At 42.1% G+C, this 13,503-nt stretch overlaps 2 pseudogenes across 2 annotated transcripts; both read left to right on the top strand.

Annotated features, from left to right (window-relative positions):
- The first annotated feature begins 1,268 nt into the window (after positions 1-1,268).
- LOC146347582 (protocadherin gamma-B1 pseudogene) lies at positions 1,269-3,975 on the top strand (annotated as a pseudogene). The gene has a single exon (XR_014790336.1). The product of XR_014790336.1 is annotated as a protocadherin gamma-B1 pseudogene (transcript).
- Positions 3,976-6,324: 2,349 nt separating this feature from the next.
- Positions 6,325-13,491, top strand: LOC146347583 (protocadherin gamma-B5 pseudogene; annotated as a pseudogene). The gene has a single exon (XR_014790446.1). The product of XR_014790446.1 is annotated as a protocadherin gamma-B5 pseudogene (transcript).
- Positions 13,492-13,503: the final 12 nt, after the last annotated feature.

A 13,503-nucleotide genomic window follows, 5' to 3' on the forward strand; every position in this document is an offset into this window, starting at 1 on the left:
GGGGAGGGGTATTGCTGAGACCAGTTGGCAAAGAGTCTCATGGGGTGGGAGCCAAGCTTCTATAGCCCTGCCTGGCCCCAGCCCCACTGCAGCCAGCATGGCATCATGCCGTGTGTCCGCAGCCAGCATGGCAGCATGCCTTATGTCCACAAACCAAGGCCTGAATGCCCTGCCCCCATCCAGGGCTGAACGCAGCCCTCCTCCCCGCACCCATCACAAGCAGGAGGAAGGAGTAGCATTGGCAGGCAGCTTTTCGGTACAATAAATCTTAAACTACATTTTTAAAAACATATTATAATACATTAGGGAGGAACACCTGTCTTACGCTATAATTCCCAAAGCTTCCACAAAGTGTCCTATTGCACACTGAGAAAGGTAACTGAAAAAGAAAAGTACATATGACATCTGAATATACATTTGTATCTGTAGACTTAAGATGCACAGTCTATATCTATATACATATACAAATGTAGTTTCAAAGTATTAAAACAAGTTTGCCATCGTGTTATCACACAGGTGCACTCATCAGTCAGCTGGGTTTGGCTGGAAATATCTGCAGAGTTTACATTCATTAGCAAAGCCAAATTTGCTATCCTATAATGTCAGAAATTAATCTAAGAGTATATAAAAAGGGCAAACTACTTTCCAGACACTTCTGTTTATATTTTAAATTTATAGTACCTTTTTTGTAAGTATTTTAGATGTATTATTCTTCTGCACTCATGGAGAGCAGGGTGAGGAAGGTACACAAATGACCTGGGGAAATGTGCTGGAAATGTCTCATTAATTCATTCATTCATTCAAACAATCAATTTATATCCTGCCAGATGCTTCATAAAAAGCCTTGAGGACCGAGAATTTCACATTAAGAAGGAATAGAAGAGAAAGATTGAAATTATTATTTTTGTTTTCTATTGGTTTTCCTAATGAAGGTATAGGTCTAACTGACAAAACACACATACAAAATTATAATGATACACTATTTACCAATCCACAGAAGATTTAGCATGCTGTTTCTCAGACAGGCTATACGTAAGCAGTAGCAGCATCAATAACACCAACAACTGAACAAACAACAACAGCAAGCCTCCAATATTGTATGTTTAAGACACCCCTTGCAGTTCTCCATCTGAGACTCAGAGTGCCGCTGTTGGACAACATAGTTCTCACAGACGAGCTGGGAGCCTGGGAGTCCACTGACGGATGCTTCCTGCTGTGTGATTGCTCAGCCACGGACAGCATATCTCAGAAAGAGCAGAACACAGGGACATGCAAACACTTTTGCTGAGAAAAGAAAACCACTGCAACATTCAGGATTTTGGCAGAAACCAGTGACATTGTTTATACTCTCTAATGGAGTATTTCTGCATCTTTATGGGAATTTGAATCTCCCCAGCTTTTCTCAGCAAGTGTTATGGACAGCAGGATTGAAGATACTCCTGCAAGGAGGCAAGTACTTCTCTTATTATTGTCTTTGTTCTGCCAAACTGCCTCAGAGCACATTCGGTATTCAATCCCTGAGGAAATGGAAAAGGGTTCCCTTGTGGGAAACCTTGCCAAAGATTTGAGGCTAGATCCTGGAGAAATAGCTAATCACAATCTGCATATCCTTTCTCTAGGTAAAAACCAACATTTCACTGTAAGTGCAGAAAATGGGAATCTATATGTCAATGACAGGATTGACAGGGAGGAATTATGTGGGGAAACTGCATTCTGCCCCATCAGTTTTGAAGTGGTGGCTGAAAGCCCTATGAATATTTTTCATATAACTGTAGAGATCCAGGATATTAATGATAACGCACCACGTTTCTTAAATGATGGTATCAAGCTAGAAATAAGTGAATCTTCTTTACCAGGAACCACGTTTCTCCTTGGACAAGCGGAAGATCCTGATATCGGGGTGAACTCTCTCCAGGATTACCACCTTAGCATAAATCAGTATTTTATTCTGGAAGTTAGACAGAGAGAAGATGGAAATAAATATGCAGAATTACTAATGAACAAACAGCTAGATCGAGAAAGTGAAAGTAATTTCCATTTAATCCTTATGGCTCTGGATGGAGGGGAGCCTGCCAAAACCGGGACAGCCAAAATATGGATTAGTGTCATTGATGCCAATGACAACTCACCTGTCTTTGCTCAAAACATGTATGTAGTGAAAATAAGAGAGAACAAACCATGTGGATCTTCAGTAATACAGGTGAAAGCCACAGATAGGGATGAAGGTTCTTATGGCCAGATTAGCTATGGCTTTAGCAACATCCCTGGAAGTGCTCATCAGAAATTCTACTTGGATCCACAAGATGGGACAATTACAGTTAAGGAAGACCTGGACTTTGAGGAAACGGGGAGATATGTGATGGCAGTAGAAGCAAGAGATGGAGGTGGATTAGTGGCTCACTGTAATGTTGAAATAAAGATACTGGATGAGAATGACAATGCCCCAGAAGTTATTCTTGCTTCTTTATCCAGCCCTGTACCTGAAGATTCTGCAGTAGGAACTCTGGTAGCCCTTATCAGTGTAAACGATAGAGATTCTGGGGATAATGGGAGAGTTACTTGCCATGTAAAAGATGTTTTGCCATTCAAAATAGTATCAACATCCAATAACTTCTATAACCTTCTTACGGATGGTCCCTTGGACAGAGAAAGCACTCCAGAATACAATATCACCATCACAGCCACAGACAACGGCACACCGCCTCTTTACACAGACAGGACCATCTCAGTGCAGATTTCCGATATTAATGATAACTCCCCTGCCTTCAAGAAACCTTCTTACACTGCCTACGTGCCAGAGAACAATCCTTCAGGCTCCTCCATTTTCAGTGTCAAAGCCTCAGACCCAGATCTGGGCCGCAATGCTCAAATCACTTACTCCATCCTCAGCAGCCACACTGAGGAGTTCCCTCTCTCGTCTTACCTCTCCATCAACTCTGAAACTGGGACAATCTATGCTCAGCGCTCCTTTGACTACGAACAATGCAGGGAGCTTCAATTGGTGGTGAGGGCACAAGATGGCGGCTCCCCACCCCTCAGCAGCGACGCCACGGTGGCAGTGTTTATCCTGGACCAGAATGACAAAAGCCCTCAAATTCTCTACCCGTCCCAAGGGGTGGAGGGATCAGCCATGTTTGAGATGGTGCCGCGCTCGGCAGAGGAGGGTTACCTGGTGACGAAGGTGGTGGCGGTGGATGCTGACTCCGGGCACAACGCTTGGCTCTCCTACCATCTGCTGCAGGCCACTGAGCCAGGGCTCTTCACCATCGGGCCCCATAACGGTGAGATCAGGACATCGCGGATGTTTTTGGAAAGGGATGCTGCGAAGCAGAAGCTAGTGATCTTAGTAAGGGATAACGGGCAGCCAGCACTGTCTGCTACTGTGAGTCTCAACCTGGTCTTTGCCGAAAACTTCCAAGAGGCACTTCCGGAAATCAACAACCAATCCAGCGGCTCAGAGAATCAGTCTGATCTCCAGTTCTACTTGGTTCTGGCCTTAGCTTTGATTTCATTCTTATTCCTCTTGACAGTGACTCTGGTCATTGTGATGAAGCTTCGACGATCGGGGAATCCCAAATTCCTGCAGTGCTTTGGTCCTGTCCCCCATCCAAACAATGCTGTCATATTCCCACCAAACTATGAGGAAGGGACATTGCCTTATTCCTATCAGCTCTGCTTGTCATCTGAGTCCAGGATGCATGAATTTACCTTTCCAGCACCCAGTGTTCAAACTGGTTGTGACAATAAGTCTGATGTGTTTCAGGCAGCCAATGGAGGCAATATCCTAATTTCTGAGATGGATAAAGCTAATATGGTAAGTTTCCTTTCTTGCTTTTTTCTTTTATCGTCTGCACACCTTTTGTTGAGATTAAATATTTTAAAGAATGTAGTAATGTGTCTGATTTCATAATTTTTATAGAGATATATGTTAATTAATTAGCTTCTAACCTGACGTGTAGCTAGTTCATTGAATCAACTTTATTGAAGAATCTTTAATATTTGAATGACGTATGATAATTTGTTTGCAACCAGGATGCATCTTTAAAATAAGTTAATATCTAAAATATGCTCCCTTCTCATGGAAAATGTATGTGTGTGTGGATGTACATGAGAGAGAGAAGCCCTATTCAGGTATTCCCAAAGCATATTGTTTAAATTAGTGTTCCTGATCACATGGAGAGACCCCATGGATAGAGGGAGTCTCCTCTTCCCAAGTTCACCATCCACACATTCAGCATGACGAGAGCGACAACAGAGGGGTCGGGGGTTGCATGCTACCCCTCCTGTCATGTTTACACAACACGCTTTGGGAACGCCTGGAAACGGCTAGAAAGGGGGAGGGTTTATGCATGGAAGGAGAGATTTTACGTGGAACTTAGACCACCAGGGTCTTTTAGTTGTGTGAGAATGAGAGAAAATGGGCTATAATATAGCTTAATTTCAATAACATGGAGAATGAAGTAGTAAATTGGATGTTAGACAGGAAGATCCATGAAAGGTAGAATAGAATTGGCTAATATGAAACGCTTTTTCAGTAGTAGTAGTAGTAGTAGTTACAGCAGCAATACTTGTTGTAGTAGTAAGTTTCACTGAACTTCGTGGGATTTACTTCAGTGTAAACATACATAGGACTGTGCTATTAATGTATCTTTATTTTGTTAGGCATAGGCAATACCAATTTATGAAGTATAGAAAGGAACATTTAGAGTGCAAATCCTACGGATGTCTAGCCAGAAGTAAGCCCCACTGAATTCAATAGGACTTACTCCTAGGTAAGTGTGTATGGGATTGGAGCCTAATTTAATTTAAGACAAATGTAGAAGTAAAGAACAGCTGCCATATAAACTGTATATATCCCATTTCCCCATAGAAAATAATAGTGCTGAATAACTTAGGCCATTTTGAAAGACTTCCTTCCTTCCTTCTTTTTTATTCATGCTCCATTGTTTATTTTTTTTATTCATAAACCATCAAAGCAACTTACAATTTAAAAGTCTAAAAATACCATACACACAAAAACCCTCAATAAAATCATATACAATAATCCATTAAAATGACAATAATAGTTATAATAGCACTTAAAGAACAAACTACAACAAAAGCAGAACCATTGACATGTCAACTCTCCACCACTGATGTGTCAACTCTCCACCTGCCATCAAGCAATAGCAGCCACGCTTGGTAATACAGATTCTGTCAATGAACAAAATAGATGAATACATGGAAATTGGTGACATAAAATCTTGATTGTAGGCAAAAAACTACTACCCTTCAATCTGGCCAATCAATGGGCAGTATCCTATACTGCTACTGCACCTCCACTAGTTCTGTGGCACAATGTTCTGCTAATGGAAAAGGAACTACCGGCTCCTGAAACAAGCATGGAAGTGAGTGAAAATGCTCATTTCCAGCATGGAGCAGAAGGGCTTCCAAACATGCCAGAGGGCAGGTGGAGCTGCCTCGCCTATGCCTGCCAGCCATCTCACTCATCAGCTGAGCTACAGGAGGCCCTTTGGAGCATCCCTCTCCCTGCCTCTCTCCTCGCGTCTTTCTCCTCAGGACGGGTCATGGGCATTTGCTTGATATATTTTGTGATTATGCCTTGAAACACCGTAAATCTTCTTAAAATCAATTTTGAGATTACAGATATAAATAATAATACCTCATGATCTAACCAGGGAAAGAGTTGGTAAAAATAATGGAGATTACAGTGCTGAGGTTGTGATTTCCTCTTGAGGAATCTCAGGATTATGACTTGATTACCATTTCTGTTTAGCATTACAGGAGCAATATCCTGTATCACGTCATCATACAATATCCTGTATCATTAGCAATATCCTAATATCATGTTATATTAGAAGCCATTGACCTAGACAATGGGAAAGAAATGTTGATTTCAAAACAGTAACCAAATTCCCAAATATTCCACTCAAGTCATAAGAGAAATAGTTCCTGTGTAAATACAGGCCTTCAAATTGTATTTACTCATAACAAAGAAAATGTAATTACATCCAGGTTGCATTCTGTTTGAAATTGAAAGGGAAAAAGTATCCCTTGCAGTTTTCTTTTTGAGCCTCACAGTGCCGCTGTTGGCCAGTCTTATAGCCAGATAGTGATGTAAAAAAAACCCTGATGAATCCTACAATGAGGTTGCTTCATCAGTGCTGTGCAGATCATGGGGAGAGAGAGAGCATTGCTGCTGGCAGAAGGAAAACACATGTTATCTGTAAAAATCCATTTCCTTATGGAGTTTTCCTGTATCCTGATAAAAGTCTGATCAGATTTGAAGAAAAGGAAACAAAAACTGATTTCTGAGAGAGCCAGATGGACAGAAGGCACAAACGGGATGGCAGGGCACTCACAAGGCAAGTGCTGCTTCTTTTACTGTCATGGTTCTCCTGCTGGGCTGCCTCGGAGCAGATTCACTATTCAATCCCTGAGGAGATGGCAAAGGGTTCCATTGTGGGGAATCTCGCCAAAGATCTGGGACTGAGTGCCAAAGACCTAGCAAGGCGCAATCTGCAGGCTGTCTCAGTGGATGAAATGAAATATTTCAGTGTCAGTGCAGAGAATGGAAACCTCTATGTGAATGATAGGATAGACCGAGAGAGAATATGTGGCAAAAATCCACTTTGCTTTGTTAATTTTGAGGTGGTGATTGAAAATCCTCTGAATATTTTCCATATAACTGTAGCAATCCAGGACATTAATGATAATGGTCCACGATTTCTCAATGGCATTATCAACTTGGAGATAATTGAATCTACTTCAACAGGCACTCAATTTCTCCTTGGGAAAGCAGAAGATCCTGATATTGGTATGAATTCTCTCCAAAATTACCAACTCAGCCCCAATCCATATTTCATCCTGGAAGTAAAAGACAGTCAAGATGGAAATACATTTGCAGATTTAGTGCTGCAGAAAACACTGGATCGAGAAAGTGAACAGACCCTTCATTTAATCCTTACAGCCCTGGATGGGGGTGAACCTAGAAAAACTGGGACTGCCCAGATATGGATTAATGTCACTGATGCCAATGACAACCCACCCATCTTCAAGCAAGAGGTGTACAAGGTCAGTTTGGGGGAAAATGTTCCTGTTGGGTCCTTTGTGCTCCAGATCGTAGCCTCTGATAATGATGAAGGCACAAACGCCCAAATCAGGTATCACTTCAGCAACATGCCAGCAAATGCCCAAAAGAAATTCAGTGTGGATCTAGCTAATGGCACAATCACTCTTTTGGAGTCACTGGATTTTGAAGAAGCCAAAGAATATACTATGACAGTTGCAGCAAAAGATGGAGGTGGATTAGTAAAACATTGCAAAGTAATTGTACAAGTTCTTGATGAGAATGACAATGCCCCAGAGGTAACCTTGATTTCCTTATTTAGCCCAGTCTCTGAAGATTGTCTACCTGGGACCCTAATTGCTTTGATCAATGCAAATGACAAAGATACTGGTGACAATGGAAAAGTTACGTGCTATATACAAGATGATTTGCCCTTCAAGATTCTTCCCACATCTAACAATTACTACAAGCTCCTGTCTGACAGTCCACTAGACAGAGAAAGAACTCCTGAGTATAATATTACAGTCACAGCCATTGACAGGGGAACCCCACCTCTTTCCACATGCAAAACCATCTCCCTACGGATCTCTGATGTCAATGACAATGCCCCTGCTTTTGAGAGGCCTTCCTACAGCATCTATGTGCCAGAAAACAATCTTTCCGGTGCCTCCGTTTTCAGCATTAAAGCCTCTGACCCAGATGTGGACCAAAACGCACAGATCACGTACTCCATCCTCAACAGCAACATTGAGGAGCTCCCCATCTCCTCATATATCTCCATTAATTCTGGGACTGGCACAATCTACGCCCAGCGGTCCTTCGACTATGAACAATTCAGGGAGTTCCAGCTGCAAGTGAAGGCCCAAGATGGTGGTTCTCCCCCTCTCAGCAGCAAAGTCACCGTGAACGTGTTTATTCTGGATCGGAATGATAACAGCCCTCGTATCCTGTCCCCTTCGCAAGAAGCCAAAGGCTCTGCCTTGTTTGAGATGGTGCCTCGTTCAGCCGAGGCAGGCTATCTTGTAACAAAGGTGGTGGCCGTGGACGCTGATTCCGGACACAACGCCTGGCTGTCCTACCATCTGATTCAAGCCACTGAGCCAGCGCTCTTCACTGTTGGCTCTCACACTGGTGAGATCAGGACAGCGAGGGCCTTTGTGGAGAGGGATGCGGTGAAGCAGAGGCTAGTGGTCGTGGTGAAGGATAACGGGCAGCCGCCTCTCTCGGCCACCATTACTCTGAACCTGGTGTTTGCTGAGAACTTCCAGGAGGCCCTTCCGGAGATGAAAACCCAGTCGAGCAGCTCCAACTATCAGCCTGATCTACAGTTCTATTTGGTGCTGGCCTTGGCTGCGATGTCATCCTTATTCCTCTTGACAGTCATTCTGGCCATTACGACGAAGCTCCGGCGGTCAGGGAATCCCAAGTTCCTGCAGTGCTTTGGTCCCGTTCCCCATTCCAAGGCCGGTGCCGTATTTCCCCCTAATTTTGAAGATGGGACTTTGCCGTATTCCTACCAGCTCTGTCTGTCTTCAGAATCCAGGAAAAATGAGTTTTCCTTCCTGACTCCCAATATTCAGATTGCAGACAATATTCTTAGTGGGGCAGAATCTAGTGTGCCTTCCATAGGCAATGGAGGAAACAATTTACATCCTGAGATGGACAGTACTGACAAGGTAAAGTTTATTTTCATTGCACACTCTATAACTCTTTACTATAAGAAAGAGCACAATTCTATTCATGTTTACTCAGAAGTCAGTTGCACTGTGGTCAATAGGGCTCATGCTGACTTTGCATTGGCTTGCAGCCTTACCCTGATGTTTCAGTTTTTATACAGCATCTGTGAATCAAATCTGCTCTTGTAGACTTTTGGTGACCAGCCATCCTGAAATATATAGGGTATGTTCTAATAGTTTCTCTCATGTCTGCTTGTGAGCTTCCCAATGGCATCTGGTTGGCTACTGTGGGAAAAGAATGCTCACTTAGGTAGGTCTTTTGGTCTGATCTAGCACAGCTCTTCTGATGTTCTTATGTTCTTTGTGCAAAAATAGGCAGACCTAATATTATCCTATATCGCAGCTTTCTAACTTATCTCAAGTAGTTGGGAAATTTTGTAGTTTGGCAAGTGCTTTTCAATAATTCTGGGATAAGAGAAAATCTCTTGAAATAAAATTAAAATTAAGGCTGCAATCCTATTCACACTTTCCTAGGATTAAGTCTTACTGCAAATAGTGGGATTTACTTCCAACCAAACATGCATAGGATTGTACTGTTAATTAGGATAACAGAGCATAAACTTTCAAAAGGAAACATAAAATGGCATTCTACTACTCTAACTTGATGTTAAAATGGAAAAGTCCAGCTCACAATGTTTAAAGTAAACACCCAACCAAAAGACTTATAATTTAATCCTTTCTTGTTTAACATATAGATATCCCATTATATTCAAAAGGGACTACAATATATATTTTCTCAGATGGATATTTCTGTCTACATAGATTGTAAAATAATATATCTTGCTTATCTATGTTTTTAGTTATGAATCCTCTTTGGCTGAATTGATGTGAAGTCTTGTAAAGTTCATTGACATTCTGAGTGCTGTGGTTAGGTTGTGAATGATACAGATACATTTAGAGGAGATGCACGAGCTCCTCCTCTGCACATTATACGGGAAAGCAGAAATGAAAGAGGAGGAAATCAGTAGCCACTTTCTCGTAAAACGGGATGCCACCTTGAGAGGGCAACAGAGGTGAGACTGCTTTGAGGCAGCATGTTACCAACACAGAGTTGTTGCTGCTGCCACTGCTTTATTACAACATCAGTGGACATGGAATTCAACAGAGTATCATAAGCAAAAATAAATAAATACATGCCTCCAAGGAGAAACAGTCTGATATGATCATAGGGGAGTGGGGAAGGAGAGATCTGGCTGAATGTAAATGCAGTTACATTACTATAACTGTTATTACTCTATCAGACATTTGAGTCAGTGCATCATATCGGGCGACACAAGCCTGGAAAATAAGTGTTATGAGATGTGAATATCATCAACATTCTGTATGCATTATTGTGGATATTCATAGAATCTATTCATTTTTCTTCACACTTCTCTGATCACATGCTCTTAAACAGAAGTCTGAACATTCTGTTCAGTTCTTAGCTTGTGCTGTGATCCAGCTGCCTGTTTGTACAAATTGAAAGTAGGTCATGGAGGCCTCCATGCATATATACAGATTGTGGGCACCAGGGTATCCATGTCAGCACTTACGTCCTGCATCTAGGGACCACACATATGCCAAGACAGCACTATGGACATGTCAGGTGTGACACTGCACAGCAGGCCATGGTGTAGCTAAAAAAGAGTCTCTACTAAAGAATCCAACCCTGCAAACCTCATCTGCCCAAACACTCAGGATGCTTACAGCCAGACTGTCAAGGTTCCGCTTATAACCTGGACCCCCTGAGCAACCCTTTAAGAATCTCTTGCCTCCTTAAGAGTCCCACCTTCCTTTTTTTACCTTCCCCTTTCCAGTAATGTGGGGTTTAGGCTGTAGACGTGGGGTGACTGACACTCTAGACACAGGGTTCAGCCACAACAGTTTACTAGAAGATTTATAGAAAGCAAATCACAACTACACGTATTTACACAATAGAGCTGAGTGATACAAAAGGCATTAAAATAAAATAGAAGTTGCAAAATGTGAGTTCCTTTACCCTAGCTGGCCTTAGACATTTCTAGGCTGCTTCTTCCTGCTGACTCTTCAGCCTCTGCTCTCACTTCAGGCTCTGGCTGTCTCTGCTCTTACTGGCTCTCTCACTGTCTTTATATACCCTCCTCCCTCAAAACTGAAAGCACTGCTTCTGACCTGAAAAAATGAAACTTAATGGAGAAATTAAATTGACACGTTGCAAATGAAACTACTCCTCTCAGGGCTACCTCCTCTCAACAGAAAACTCCAGGCGCCTAAGCCTGACCTTTTTCCCCCTTTGCCTCTGCAAGCCTCAAACCTTCACACAGACCAATTGCAGGGCCCAGCCAGAGTGACCTGCAAAGGGAGAGAGGCTGGTAGATGTGGAGGAGGGATCCAGGGGAGGGGGGAATCCAAAACCCATACCAAGGCATGTTATGCATAACCAGAGATGGGGGGGGGGGCTGTGAGTCTGAACAGAGTCCAAATACAATAGCACACTCAACACCCTGGGTCCTGCCATCAAATCATGCGGCGTCTGGGTGGGTCGGGTGTCTGGAGCATGCCAATTCAGCTGGCATCAGACTCCTCCCTCCCAGCCTCCTGGACTACATGATGTAAGTAAAGCATCACAGCAAAGGCTTTAGAAACACCCCATCTTTGTGGTGAAAACGAAGGAATTCCCAAACTAGTTAGTGTTGGTTTGCTGCCCTCCACTTTGATGTTTTGATCATTTTTTCTTCCCTTTTGTAAATATATAGGGAGCTGAGAAAAAGACTAATTATCTCTCTAGTTCAGTATTATCCACCATGAATGGCAATGGCTCTCCAACATCAGATGCTGAGGTCTTTCTCAGCCCTGCTGCTTTCAGTCTTTCAAAGGGAGATGCCCACCCATGTCAACTCTGCTCCCAGCCTTATGTAGCCCAAGTTTAACCGTAGGCATTCTTAGTAGTCTTCTCATGCCAGGGCGGTGTTTGAGGATGTCTTGGCACTTGCATCCTTCTTTGCAACGTTTCAGACTTTGGGCAACAGCATCCTGTCTTTAGTATTCATTGCATTATATATTCACCTTAAACCAGGCCAATGTTTTAGTGACAAATGATGTCTATTTTAAAGAATATATGCAATATTCACCTCTGGGTAGTTGTAATCTACAGAAATGCTTTATGTAAAATGAATTAGATAAATCTTTCCATCATTTGTGATATGTTCAATATATGGATGTTTAAAGGGTTTTATATAGTTCAGAACTTTTACTATTGCTACCTTGTACTGAGAAACTAGATGTGGGTTTTTCAACACTTATAGTAATGCTTAAAAAGTGAGAAACATCTCCATATTGATATGTGGGATCTCTTTCTGTAGTTACCTCCTTAATTTCATATTGTTAATCTTTGTTAAAACTAAAAATCGTTTCCACTTACTTTTGGTATTTAGGCCTGGGGGAGGAACATGTGGTAACTTCCATGACTGCAACTAAGTGATGGGATCCAAAGAATAATTAGTGGAAGGAGGAATAGCCACCAGTTCTGTTTCTCAAATGCTTGTGCAAGAGCTTGGACAAGAGTTCACAATGCTACATCCAGTACATTCTGTAGCAGGTCTCATACTTCCACTTGTGCAAGACTTTGCACCGGAGGAAGAACTATCCTTGGATTTCATTTCACTTTTCTTATGCAACCCTCAAGCACAAGGTGTAGAACAGCCTTCTGTGAGTGGAACTCACCGTCCACATGTGGAAGGGCCACTTTGAATCCAAACCATGGCCGAGAGCCATGTGGGTGAGAAAAAGCCCATTAAGGTCCTCTAAAAATGGACTTCAAAGAAAAAGATGAAAAAGCTTGTAAAATTTCAGAAGCATCTCCACTAATTCCCAAACACCCACCTACTCCAAGCATAGATGCTGGCACATGTCCATTATCTCCAATCCAGGTGCAAAACGTAGAGTGAGAAACGTCGGGAGAAGCTTCTGCTTTACATAATAATTCACAAAGCCTCATTGGTGGGTCCAGCTGCACATTGTAAGAAGCATATCTCTAAAAACAGAGGAGTATGTAGCATCTGAGAGGGAATCTATATAACTATATAATCTATATAACTATATAACTATCTATATAACTTAGATATTTAGTTGCTCACCTTTGTATTATATCTTAATTATATTAAATGTATTTTTGCAGTACTCAGGGAGAACTGGACATAGAAGTTGTATTAATTTGCCCTGAAATATTGTTGACTACTGACAATCTTTTGAACAACACAGGGAAGATGAAAAAGCATTATTCGTTTGTTCTGTTTCTAAAGCAATTGACATGCATTTGCATTGTTTGCATATGATCATGGTTTGCATTACTACACGAAATCATGCAGATACAGTGTTTAAAAAATAAGAACACTTTCTTCAATTGCTTTTGAAAATAGATTGTTCTTGTCTTCTGCATTTAAGCACAGGAAAGAGAACAACTAAACTCTTGCAGTTCTCCATCTCAGACTCAGAGTGCCGCTGTTGGCCAACATAGTTCTCATGGAGGACGGGGAGGAGCTGGGAGTCTGCTGAAGGATGCTTCCTGCCCTGTGATTGCTCAGCCACTACAGGTCTGGGAAACAGAAGAACACCGGGGCAAACAGTTTTGCTAGAAAAGAAAACCACTGCAGCATATAGAAAAACCAGAAACACAATTTATACTTTCTTACTGTGGATTTTGTATCCTGATGGAAATTTAAAACTCCTCATCTAATCAAG

This window comes from Heloderma suspectum, chromosome 4 (genome assembly GCF_057233095.1).
Source record: "Heloderma suspectum isolate Gila_16-S chromosome 4, 16-S_ref, whole genome shotgun sequence".
NCBI classification, from domain to species: Eukaryota; Metazoa; Chordata; class Lepidosauria; order Squamata; family Helodermatidae; genus Heloderma; species Heloderma suspectum.